Raw genomic sequence first — 13,561 nt, forward strand, 5'->3', positions numbered from 1 at the left:
TTCCTTGCGTGCGAAGGTGTAGCTGGTGGGTCCCAGCAGTCGGGGGGCGAATCGTTTTTTCCGGACGCACTTCCTTGCGTGTGAAGATGTAGCTGGTGGGTCCCAGCAGTCAGGGGCGAATCGTTTTTTTTCGAACGCACTTCCTTTCATGCGAAGACGTAGCTCGTGGGTCCCAGCAGTCAGGGGGCGAATCATTTTTTCGTGAAATACAGTTGCCCGTCTGGTGGGTCCCCGCTGTCAGGTGGAGGAATAATTATTTTGCACGTAATAAGGAGGCACTTCCTTGCGGCTGTCGTGGACCCAGCTGTCAGCCTCTCCACGTACAGTCCACGTCCCATGGAAGTCGTTCCTTGATCACGTTGACCACGCCGCGCCGAGAGCACCACGGCGGTGGACGACGGGGAGGCCTAGGAAGCGGACGACGCGGAGCCGGGGAAGACGCGGCAGTGGATGCACACGCGGAGAGGAGTACGAGAGTTCACTGGTTCGGCTGCGCTGCCGTCGCCGCAGAATAACAAGGGGTGTGGGTCAGTGGGTGAGTGGAGGGATGGCCTGGCCAGCGGTGGGAGGAGTAGGGGGCGGTGAGGCCTCCGCGGCAGCATAGCCGGCCATGGGAGGCAGGAGCAGGCGGCACGACCGGCGCTGCTTTGGGCGGCTGGAGCAAGATGACCAGAGGTTGAAGAAGCACGACGGCCGTTGGATGGACATCGTATGGTCACTGCAGCTAGAGTCGTTTATATTGACTAAGTTGACAAAGCCCTTGGTACATCAACTTAGTAGGCCCACAGGTCAGCTTCCGAAACGGTGCGCCCCAGATGTCAGGGGGATGAATCATTTTTTGGGCGGGTGAATCTAGAATATCCGAGATTGAAGAAGAAGCACGGCATCCGTTGGATGGACATCTAACGGCCACTGCTATTAGAACCATGTGTTGACTATAAGTTGACAAAGCCTTGCATACCCGTCAACTCTATTTTTTTAGGGGACGCGTCAACTTAGTAAGGCCAGAAGTGTGTGGCAGAGAACTTATAGCCCATTTGAGATTTGTAAGAATATGTAGCCCATTTTTGAATTCTAATGGAATTTACTACAGCCCATTTACAGTTTGTTAAATGTACAGCCCATTTCAACCAACCGTTCAAAACAGAATTCAATATTATTTCCCACATTTCGATGGGATCTGAATATTTTTATCCCGAAATTTTAGTCATATTAAATACAATTTCAATATAAATTTATATTGCATAAAAATCCAACGAAACATTCTGCTCGCAACAATTAATGAAATTAAAATTTTCAATATTTCAAAAATAATATTTTATAAAGTAATCACTGTTTGGTGCATTGTTTTATAGTTACTACCCAGTTTTTATAATTACATCCCATTTATTATTTCTTAAAGCCCATTTTCTTGCTAAGCCTAATGCATCCCTCCTAGGAAAGATTCAAAACCCAGCGGGGCGGAGAATAACAACTTGACCTTGCCTGGGTATTCCTAAAAAAAAGTATAGCTGGGCTAGCCATTTTCAGCTTGAAAAAAATTAATATCCGGGCTGGATATCTGGCCTGGGCTAGACGGGCCACAACCCGCCCAGTTAATACCTGCATCGATGTTTTCGTTGTTGTTCAGAGGAGAAAAATTAATATCTGGGGTAAACATCAAAAAACTCTGTAATGCTCACACCTCAAAAACACAAATACTGCTCGAGCTGCTTGGTCCCAGCTGTCGGCTGCTTCTTGTGCAATTCTCTCGTTTATTGACTACTCCCTCCTTTCCGGTTTATAATGCTCAATTCAAAAATCTCACCAATCAAGGTAGATGGCGAGTGGTGGAATACTTTTTCTAGTTTTGCAAAAGCACCTAATTAATGCTCTTGTTATCCTCAAAAAATTATGTTTATCAATGCATTAATTGCTAAACATGCATGCATAAAGTACATGCATTGGTCAATTTTCTCTTAATACTTGCATGCAATGATTTAATGCACCTTGGAATCTGAACATGTGATGGAAAACAACCAAATTGAGCCTTATAAAATGGCAAAAACTAAAATTTTGAGATAAGCCCTATAAACTGGAAAGGAGGGAGTACATAGGTAGACAATGGTGTGGGACCGTGATGCCAGGAAACCAGGAGGAAGCAAAATAAATTATAGTTATATATATATACATATATATATATATTAAGGAGGCACTTGCGTACGTGAGGCTATGGACCTGGTGGGTCCCCATTGTCATCCTATCCAAGTAAAGTGATCTCCTCGCCCACGCGCGCTTTCCGCCCGAAACAGTCAGCACCGGCCGCCCCGCTTCCCGGTGCAGGCGATTGCTCCGCCTTCAAACGACATAAGTGCCGTCCGTCCGTCCATCTGCCGCACACATTAATGATACGCGGTTGCCGAGGCGGCTACTCTGGCGTCACATGTCCGTTTTTTTAAGAACTGATGACAGTGGGAGAGGGTCCCACTGACTTTGTATTAAAAAGTTAAGGGGTTAGCATAGTCCAAACAGTCTAGTCATCCTACAATCTACTGTACAAGTCACAACTACTTGTGAGAAGGGGGAAGAGAGAATTACAGGAGGTGATATCCCCCCAATTACAAAGCAGGTACTAGTGACAAGATATAAGGGGCAAACTCCTGTTTGGCCCTATGGACCAGCAGAGCAAAATCAAGCTTGAATCTATCCTTCCAAGATCTAAGGGTCGGCTGGATCCCTCTGAAGTGTTTGTCATTCCTTTACTTCTAGACCCCCCATGTTGCTACGGTGAACACCTCCATGAACATGTGCCCATTCCAAGAGATTTTACCAACGTGCAGTAATGTGAGCTTGCAGTCCCGAACTGGCCATTGTATCCCAATACTATCCCAGCAGCTGGTCAAACGTCCGTTCCTCCGCCCGCCCACCATTGCTATATAAACTGCTACGCCGGCCATAGCCGCAGTCATCCGCATCTGTTGCCTTTCTCCTGTCCACACCAGTACTGCCCACTATCGGTGTCAAAACCGACGGATCTTGGGTAGGGGGTCCCGAACTATGCGTCTAGGCGGATGGTAACAGGAGACAAGAGACACGATGTTTTACCCAGGTTCGGGCCCTCTTGATGGAGGTAAAACCCTACGTCCTACTTGATTAATATTGATGATGTGTGTTACAAGAGTGGATCTACCACGAGATCAAGGAGCCTAAACCCTAGAAGCTAGCCTATGGTATGATTGTTGTTCGTCCTATGGACTAAAGCCATCCGGTTTATATAGACACCGGAGAGGGCTAGGGTTACACAGAGTCAGTTACAATGGTAGGAGATCTACATATCTGTATCGCCAAGCTTGCTTCCACGCCAAGGAAAGTCCCATCCGGACACGGGACGAAGTCTTCAATCTTGTATCTTCATAGTCTTGGAGTCCGGCCGATGATGATAGTTCGGCTATGCGGACACCCCCTAGTCCGGAACTCCCTCAGTAGCCCCTGAACCAGGCTTCAATGACGACGAGTCCGGCGCGCATGTTGTCTTCGGCATTGCAAGGCGGGTTCTTCCTCCGAAAAATTTATAGAAGATTCTGAACACCAGGATAGTGTCCGGCTCTGCAAAAATAAATTCCACGCACCACCGTAGAGAGAATAACATTACACAAGTTCAATCTGCTGACGTATTTTGCGGCGTGACGTCACACCACTACCAAGCCTTTACTAGAATCGTTTTTATTGTACCACCTCAGCGCGTTTAGCGAAGCGGTTTCCTTGGCACGTCTTGTCGAAGCAGAGATCGTGTTCCCCTTATTTCGGGATTGCCATCAATACGGACGTGGGTAACCCAACCGTGCTCGTTGCCATGCCACCTCCGTCGAAGGCGGGTTCCAAACGGTCACGGGGACGGCTCTTGGTATTCTTCCTCTTTATAATAGGACCAAGGCCCGTTCTTTTCCTTCAATCCTCTATCGAATCCGCCCCTCGCCCCGAGTTCCAACACCCAGGGCTCCAGATTCGGGTACCTTCGATCTTCGACAATGTCCGGCCCCGACCTACGAGGCCGGTGGATGCCCTCCTCCGTCACGAAAGAGGACGTGCTAAAGCTGAGAGACGCCAGGTACTTAACCTACGAGATTTCGCATAGGCTGCCTGCCCGAGGGCAGGTTATTCCGACTCCCGAGCTTGGTGAGAGCGTCGTGTTCGTGTCTCACCTCCGTCGGGGTTTAGGCTTCCTGACGGATCCCTTCATGAGGGGGCTCATGTTTTACTATGGGCTGGAATTCCATGACTTGGCTCCGGAGTCCATCCTCCACATCTCATCATTCATTGTCGTTTGCGAAGCCTTCCTCCGAACTACCCCTCACTTCGGCTTGTGGCTCAAAACCTTCAACGTGGAGCCGAAGATGATTGAGGGGCGTCAGGCAGAGTGCGGCGGGGCGGTTATAAGCAAGAAGGCCGATGCTCCATGGCCCGAGGGCTCTTTTCAAGAGGAGCTGGGCCTGTGGCAATAGGAGTGGTTCTATATCACCGTTCCCAGGGGCAGCAGGCAGAGGCCGCCGCCCATCTTCCGCTCGGGCCCTCCACAACACCTGACGTCATGGGTCAACAGGGGGCGTGACCGGGGGCCGTCCAAAGACGTACCCCTGTTGCAGGACCGGATTCTAGGCCTCCAAGAAAGGGAGATCAATCTAGTCGTAGTGGTACAGGTTATGCTGATCCGGCACCTGCTGCCCTGCAAACGTCGCCCCCTCCTCCTGTGGGAATTTAATCCGGAGGGGCCACGAGCTCTTCAACACTTCATGTGTTTGACACCCGCGGAGATGTACAAACTGTTCTTCGGATCGCAAGAGATGCGTCCGAACTTGACCGAGGATGCTGGCCTAAGCTGCAATCGCCCGGATACTCTGGTAAGTAGCCCTGTGTCCGGACACATTGTCCATTTATTTATCGTGGGTTTGCCTTTTAACCAGCTATCTCTTGGACAGGAGTGGATAGCGCAAGCAAAACTGATACGGTGTCCGGCCCCCCTCCCTGAGACCACGCAGGATCCCGTGTTAATCAAAATGTTGGAGGTTGCACCTTCGGAGGAGGGCGAAGGGGGGCACAGGGGAACTACCACCTCTGCCAAGGAGGCTTTCAGTAAGGGAGGAATCGAGAGTCCCTCCTTCCAGGGGGAGAAGAGGACAGCTTCCGAAGACCCGGAGGCCAAGGCCTCAAAGCGGGGAAAGAAATCTGTACCGGAAGGTCCTGTGCCGGGAAGAGCCCCGGCCGTACTATCTCCTCGGAGGAATCAGCCCTCCAGCGAGCCGTAAGTAAAACAGGGGGAATTTTGTAATAGTGGACACCCCTCCTTAATTTCTAAGGGTAACCGAAGTTTTCATCTTGTAGTTCGGATCTCAGCCCGTCTCAGCACAGCTCATCTTCGGGAGACCTTCATCCGGAGATGATGGAGAGAGAAACGCCTCCATCTGCCGCCCCATCGTGCGGGGCGGACGACCCTGAGGTGTCGTCGCGAAGGGTCTCCCCGAGTCCGGCGGGGCCAGAGAGTTCGGCACCCATTGGAGTACGGCCGGTGGAGCTGCAGGATTTGCTTAAGAGGGCGTCTATCTCAGAAGATCACCGCACATTAATGAGTATGGTGATTGAGAGGATCTCGTCCGCTGAAAGCGGGTTGTGTGAGGCCGTCGGAAGTTTGCTGACGGGATTTGAGGTACGCAAAAAATGACATACCTTTTGACAGTTTTTGCACATGAAGTGCGCCCTGTATAGATAGTAGCCCGTGAGACTTGGTATGCTGTCGAAAACGGCAGCGTGCCGAGAATCATAATCTCAGTTATAGATTGCCGCCCTTCCTACGTAGGTGGCAGGACGTTCGGTGGCCAGCCGGACTGATGGAGTTGCCGAGCTTAAGAGGCAACTCGATGTTGCGGATGCAGATATCTCGCTGATCAATAAACGACTTGATGAGTCACAAGGTATGTGGTTGCTCCACGGTCGCCTAGTAAGGGAGCTGATGCCCATTCCTTACCATTTGTATGCTTGATGCAGATGGTGCTACTGTTGTGGAAGACCTTCGAGCAGAGCTTGCTCGGGCCAAGGAGCAAGCCAGGATAAGTGATGCGGCTGCCTTGAAGGCAGCAGAAGAGCTAAAAGCCGAAAAGGCTGCTCACTGCCGAAGCAGGGAAGAGTTGGCCGGAATGGCCTTGAAATTAAAAGATGCTACTGACCGTTGTGAGGTTCTTGAAGGAGAACGCCGAGTGGAGCAAGAGGGCCTGAAGAAGGCCAGCACCAAAGTCAAGGATGCCCGGAGTGAGATGCGGGCTATGAAGGAGGAACTGCGTGAGGCCGGAGACATTGCGGCTGGAAAGCCCTTTCTTCTGCGTAGGAAGTTCATGGATCCGAAGTATGCTCAGCTGGGCCAATTGTGTGGTGCGGAGGATCCTTATTTGGATTTGGCAGCGAGTGCGGCGGACGCAGTCGTGCACTTCCGAAGCCAGAAGGATCACGAAATGGAAGAACTTTACTGGTCTCAATTCCATAGTCCGGAGCGTCCACTGCCGTTGACTGATCGGCTGGCTGAGTGGGCTGAGCTGAATAGATTGTCCGGACTTGCCATGACAGATGTGGTCACTCATCTGTGGCCGGAAAGGCCCAAGCCGAAGAGTTATTTTGGCTTGTTGCAGCAATTCCTTGGGGCGGTGCCGCATATCAAGGCGATGAAGCGGTCGGGATGCATAGAAGGTGCACGGATGGCTCTCGCCCGTGTGAAGACATGCTGGGCGGACATGGATGCCACCGCTGTTGCATCCCGGGGTTCGGAAAAGAGTCGATTACCCGCCAAGCACTATTTTGAGGAAGTCCTGCAGGGCGCTCATTTAATAGAGTCGCAGTGCTTGAAAGATGTCATGTTCAAATGACGTGTATAATTTGGGAGATCATGTTTATAATGCAATAGCTTTTTATACTTGTGCGTTCAAGTATTGAACTATCTCCTGTGCGGCCGTATGTGTATGTATAATCTGAAAGATGGCAGTCTTTGGCTTCAGCCCCCACGCACATGGTGCGGGGGTGTTTGCAAAAAGAAAAGCGCTTTTTCACACTTAATCCAATGTCTTGGTCCTTTTAAGGAGGTGATAGCGTAGCAAACTAGGCAACCGGACTATAATGCTTTATCACTTTCACTTAGCCATAGGAGCTCGAATGTGGGGCTACTATATAGCCCCTAGCGGCACCGCTCTTCTCCGAACTCGGGGCGCGTATGTGCCTGACCGGGAAGCGGTCCTTCGTCAAAGCGGAGGAATTCTAAACATTCCAATGGTCGATCGAGTGGTTGACCAGTCTCTCGCTATATCATGACAGTCAGTTTTCGGCTTTCTCTACTGTGGTGCTCGCCCGACCGAACCGGGGCACAATCGCAGTAGTTCTCCTGGTGCCGCATTAGCCGATGATACGGAACGTAAGGCAGCAAAACACAGGAGCCGGGCAAACCCAACATTTGACCAAAGACATGATTCGGAGCTGATGCATATAAGGCCTAACTCGAGATGCCGAACACTCCCTGAGGTGTTCAGTCTTTATGATACCGGGCAGAACAATGCCCTAAGCCCCTAGTGTCCAGGTACAGGCGGGAACTTCTGACGCTGCCGATGCCAAAACGCCAGCCTCCTCCTCGGCTATGGTAGGAAACCGGGGGATGTGTATCAACAAGAGATAGTAAGAAAGGTTTACGCAGGGTCTTAATCTGAAAAGAATCCTTGCAACGGGTCCCTGCTGCACGTCTGCCCCTGTGTCTCCGTTGTGCTGTATCCTGGACGGGTGTAGCACGTGCTTCATCTGTAAAAGAGAAGGACTTAGTTTCTAAGAAATATCATGCAAAAGTTGTATTAAAATAAAGTATAATTTGGAAGATGAAGAAAGTTGAGCTTTATTGGCTCTCATCATTTATACGCGCGGCCCCTTATAAAGGGGGTATGCGGCTGGGAAGCCCCTTGTTTATGTACGCCGGACTCGCCTAACCGTGTCCGGGGTCTGAATGACCTGTGTTTAGGGGCCTTGACCTGCAAGGTCGGAGTGGCTGTCAAGGCAGCCCCACGCTCTCCGTGGTCGAGGAACACTCGGAGTTACTCTTTAATGAGATTATGCCGCGTGGACCGGGCATTGTAAGTATAAGAGACGTGTAATGTGGTATTGCGTTAAAGCGGGCGAAAGCTTTGCGTCCCAGTAGTGCTCGATGGCCACTGTAAAATGGGGCGCTATGGAGAGTGAGCTTTTCGCGACGGAGGTTGTCGGATGAACCGAACAGAACCTCTAGTGGTACAGAGCCCGTATAATTGGCTTAAAGGCCTGGCGTCACTCCTTTGAAGGAAGTGCTGTTATGGCGAATTTTGGTAGGGTCTATCCCCATTCTACGGATGATGTCCTGGTATGGCAGGTGCCGTGCTGTGTTTTCGTGTTATCACATGAAGTGAGTTCACTGTTTTGACTTCTAGTGGGAAAGTCTTCTATTTTCCGGAGTGCTGCTTTTGGGGTTCGTCACTTTTGCTTGGTGTGTCGAGCCCCTTGTGTTCGGCTTAAGTCGGCCGGACTGCTTGAAGACCCAACAATCTCTGTGGGTATGGTTTACAGGCTTCCCAGAGGTACCATGTATTTGACATAGCCTGTCCAGAATCTTGTTTAGCTTGGATAGCTCGTCACTGTTGTCCTTGAGGGGCAGTGTTTTGTTATTCGGCCGAGAGCTTTTGAATCCGGCGTTGGCCGCCGTAGTATTTGGGCCATTTTCCTTGTTCCGGCGCTGATCTTTTCTGCGTCGTGATTTCCCATTTCCATGTCTGACTTCGGATGTACTCGGGTCGCTGGTGCTACATCTAGCCAGCCAGCTGTCTTCCCCCGCGCAAAAGCGGGTCATGAGGCTTGTTAGTGCGGCTAATTGTTCTTGGTTTTTCTTGGCCGAGGTGTCTGGCGAGCCATTCATCTCGGACGTTGTGTTTAAAGGCTGCTAAGGCTTCAGCGTCTGGATAGTCCACTATTTGGTTCTTTTTAGTGAGGAACCTGTTCCAGAATTTGCATGCTGACTCTCCGGGCTGTTGAGTTATGTGACTTAAATCGTCTGCATCCGGAGGGCGGACATAAGTCCCCTAAAAATTTGCTCGAAACGCATCCTCAAGCTCTTCCCAACTTCCAATGGTATTTTCTAGGAGGCTTTTGAGCCAATGCCGAGTTGGCCCTTTGAGCTTGAGGGGTAGGTATTTTATGGCATGGAGATCGTCTCCTCTGGCCATATGTATATGTAGGATATAATCCTCAATCCAGACTCCGGGGTCTGTTGTTCCGTCATATGCCTCTATGTTTACGGGTTTAAATCCCGCTGGAAATCCATGATCCAGTACCTCGTCGGTGAAACATAGTGGGTGTGCGGCGCCCCTGTATTTGGGTGTGTCGTTGTCTTCAAATGCTCGGCGGGTTATGTTGCTTCCTGGAGTCTTCTTTTTTGGCCCATAGATAGACCTGGCCGGGTCATCCTGTTTCCGAGGATCTTTGTGTTGATTGTGTGCCGGCTTGTGTGCGGCGCCCGTTGCTGTTCTTGGCCTGTCATCTGGTCGTCTATCCGGCAAGGCGGCTTCTTTCTTTTTTGACTGCGGGGGCTCTAAGGCCTCCTCGTCAAATTCGGGCAACAGCTTGCGCTTCGGGTAACTCTTTGTCTGGTGACTAGCGCCATATTTATCTGCGGTGTTGAGTACTTTGCTCCATTTCATTCTGAGTGCGTCCTCCACTGTTTTGAGCTTCCGCTTTTGCTTCTTCAAACTTCTTGCAGTGGCGACGAGCCTTTTATGGAGGTTCATATGCTCTGGTGATGTGAGATCATCTTCGCCGGAGATGGGTTGCTTTCTGGCATGTTCGTTGTCCACTGCTTCGCCCTGCTCTAGGGCCGGGTCCGTATGGGTGCCGTTTTTATCTAGGCCGGTCTTCGGGCGGCGCTTGCGTCGCCGTTTTGGTTGTTTGTTGGGGGAGTTGTCCTTCGCCACGTCCCATTTTTCCTCGTTGTCGCTTCCTTTTGGTGTATCCACCATGTATACGTCGTGCGTTGGGGTGGCTTTCCGGTGCCCGATGGGTGCTGGTTCTTGGTCATCTCCGGCATCGTCGTCCATACCGTCGATGTCTTCGGGGTCGTAGTCTAGCATGTCGGTTAGATCGTCGACAGTGGCTACCAAGTGGGTGGTGGGTGGGCTTTGAATTTCTTCGTCGTCCGCATCCCAACCGTCCTGGCCGCAGTCCTGCCAGGGCTCTCCTGATAACGAGAGATACTTTAGCGAACTCAAGATGTCGCCGAAAGGTGAGTGTTGAAAGATGTCCGCTGCGGTGAACTCCATGATCGGCGCCCGATCAGATTCGATCGGAGGGGGCGCGGGAGGTTCGGAGTCCGGCAAGGAGTCCGGCACCTTGGAGTCGCGAGCTTCATGAGGGACAAGGTAAGTGTTTGGCTCTATCATCGTAGAGGTTGCAGCCCCCTGGGCGGTGTCTAGCCACCCGTCCTCGACCTGCGCAGCTAGTTCCAAATTGAAGATCGGAGCGGGTTCGAGTGCGGCCTCCAGGGTACTGTCCGGCTGCAGAGCTAAATCATGCTCGCCGTGACAGTGCGGCACGCTCGGCTGTGGCTCGAATCCATCGAGGATCAAGTCCCCGTGCATGTCAGCCGTGAAGTTTAAACTTCCAAATCTGACCTGACGGCCAGGGGCGTAGCTTTCGATCTACTCCAGTTGCCAAGCGAATTGGCCCGCAGTGCGAAGGCGCCGAATACGAAGATTTGTCCGGAGAGGAAGGTCTCACCCTGGACTGCGTCATTGATGATGATCAAAGAAGCCATCGAGCCTATCGGTGACGACACAGAGGAACTCTCAATGAAAGCACCAATGCCGGTGTCAAAACCGGCGGATCTCGGGTAGGGTGTCCCAAACTGTGCGTCTAGGTGGATGGTAACAGGAGACAAGGAACACGATGTTTTACCCAGGTTCGGGCCCTCTTGATGGAGGTAAAACCCTACGTCCTGCTTGATTAATATTGATGATGTGTGTTACAAGAGTGGATCTACCACGAGATCAAGGAGGCTAAACCCTAGAAGCTAGCCTATGGTATGATTGTTGTTCGTCCTATGGACTAAAGCCATCCGGTTTATATAGACACCGGAGAGGGCTAGGGTTACACAGAGTCGGTTACAATGGTAAGAGATCTACATATCCGTATCGCCAAGCTTGCCTTCCACGCCAAGGAAAGTCCCATCCGGACACGGGACGCAGTCTTCAATCTTGTATCTTCATAATCTTGGAGTCCGGCCGATGATGATAGTTCGGTTATCCGGACACCCCCTAGTCTGGAACTCCCTCACCCACCATGGCTTCCTCTGCTCCAGTGCTCTTTGGGACGGGCGGACGAAGGACCACAAGGAGATAGCAGCCATTGCTGCCGACCGGCTGGCCGGCAGGCAGCCGAAGGATGACGATGTCCCAATGGAGAACATGGTAGTCGACGATCCGGCGCCAACCCCCTCCTCCGCACCATCCTCGCTGGTGCATTGCACCATGACCATCGGCGAGGCCTGTGCCCAATATATGGACAGGGTGAGGCAGATGCGTGAGGAGCAGTTCCGGGAGGCGCAGGCCGACACCGCCTACAACCACCATCTCCTCCAGGAGCACCTGCAGGCGGAGGAGCAGATCGCCGCGGAGCGGGCGGAGCAGGAGGCGCTACTCGACTCTTACCGCTCCACCCGCAAGGGCCGCCTCAAGCGCTGGCGGTACCGCATGCGGGTGGAGGAGGCTGCGGCCGCCTACAAAGAGGCTAGCAAAGAGGGTGATGAAGCAGGCAAGGTGCTGTTTGGCGAGACCGAGGACGAGGCAGAGGACAATGCCGGCTCCAACGAGTCCCCGCTCCGCTGGCGTCGACGACGCCCTACTCCGCCGATGCCCCACGGCGCCAACAACAAGGCATAGGACACCACCAGCTCCGCCGAGGCCCCTCGGCGCCAACAACGAGGCAGAGGACATCGCCGGCTCCGACGAGGCCCCGCCCCGCCAACAACGAGGCAGAGGACATCGCCGGCTAAAACGAGGCCCCACCGTGCCGGCAACATTGGGGAGGATTTCCACCGCTCCCCTGAGGCGCCGCCCACTGGCAACGAGACAGAGGCATCGCCGGCTCCGCCGAGGCCCCGCCCCGCTGCCAACGAGGCCGCGCCACACAGAAAATGAGGAAGAGTAGAACATGGTAGGTCACCACCGCTCGGGTCCAAGTAAGGCCACCGCTACTACCCTCCGGTTGAAGCCAAGCTAGGCGGGTTGACCATTGACGGCCGGTTAGCTTCTTGGCGGCGACGTGGAGTCGGAGAGCTGCGCTGGAGAAGAACGCTGCTTCTACTTAACTGCTGGTGCAGTTGGCTGGCTGACACGTGGGCCCAATAGGCCACACGTTAGTTACGCAACTGCACCTGCAGTTAAGTCACTGAAGCTTCTGTTCGGCTCAGCGGGACACAGGTGGGTAGCTTCGGTTAATTAATTATACCTCCAGCGCACCCCTTTTTAGTTTTTTTTTCAAAAAGGAGGATGACCCCCGGCCTCTGCATCTGGGAGATGCATGCAGCCACAAACACCCCTTTTTAGTTGAAGAATGTATGAAATGTAATAAAATCCGGCATGTTTATATGAAATTTGACCGTGGTATGAATGAACTTATTTCGATTAGTTCGAATTCCTGTATCACTGGCATTGGATGAACATGAACAATACGTACTAGCATTATTCCCAGGGTGATCACCATGTTCGCAGCAGTTTCACATGTACTCCCTCCGGTCCTTTCTAGTCTGCATACAAGTTTTGTCTGTAGTCAAAGTATCTCTACTTTGACCAATCTTATACAAAAAAGTATGCACTTTCACAATGTGTGAAGTAAAAAGGAACAGAAGGAGTACAAAGAGTTTGAGCAGCTTTTTAGCGTTTCTGTACATTGCAATCAAACACACAGGCCTGGCAATTCATAGAGAACATTCAAAACAATCGATGATTATGCATCTCAGCGACTCACATGTCAGAGGCAATATTTACTTCACAAGTAAAGAATAAAGAAAAAATTGATCACCGCTGCTGATAGCAAAGGGCGTCCCATTCGAAAATATCAAACACATATCTTGCTAAAATAAATGAGCAAAATTTGACAAGGTTGTCCTATTCGAAAATATCAAATGCCTATGATTGTTGAATGGGCAGTGTTTACCATCAGTTCGGACATTGACATGGCAACTCGTGCTAAGTAAACAAACTGTTCTTTTTGTGCAGTTCCACCAAAATCAACCAAATTCGCGCGTAGCTTGTATGATTCGCCCTTATATGTTGCAACGCCTTGAACTTATGGGCACCTCCTTTCTTGAGGTGGAAATGAATGATTTGATGTATTCATGAACATTTTGTGCAGTTCCCGTTGAAATCAAGCTGAGCACCCCTGTTTGCACAAATACAAAAAAGTGATTAGTATAAAGCAAACTGTACTATGAATTGACAGTTTCAACAGGCACATACATGGTTCATGTAGAGCACACTTTTAGAAA

This window comes from Triticum dicoccoides, chromosome 7B (genome assembly GCF_002162155.2).
Source record: "Triticum dicoccoides isolate Atlit2015 ecotype Zavitan chromosome 7B, WEW_v2.0, whole genome shotgun sequence".
In the NCBI taxonomy this organism is placed as follows: Eukaryota; Viridiplantae; Streptophyta; class Magnoliopsida; order Poales; family Poaceae; genus Triticum; species Triticum dicoccoides.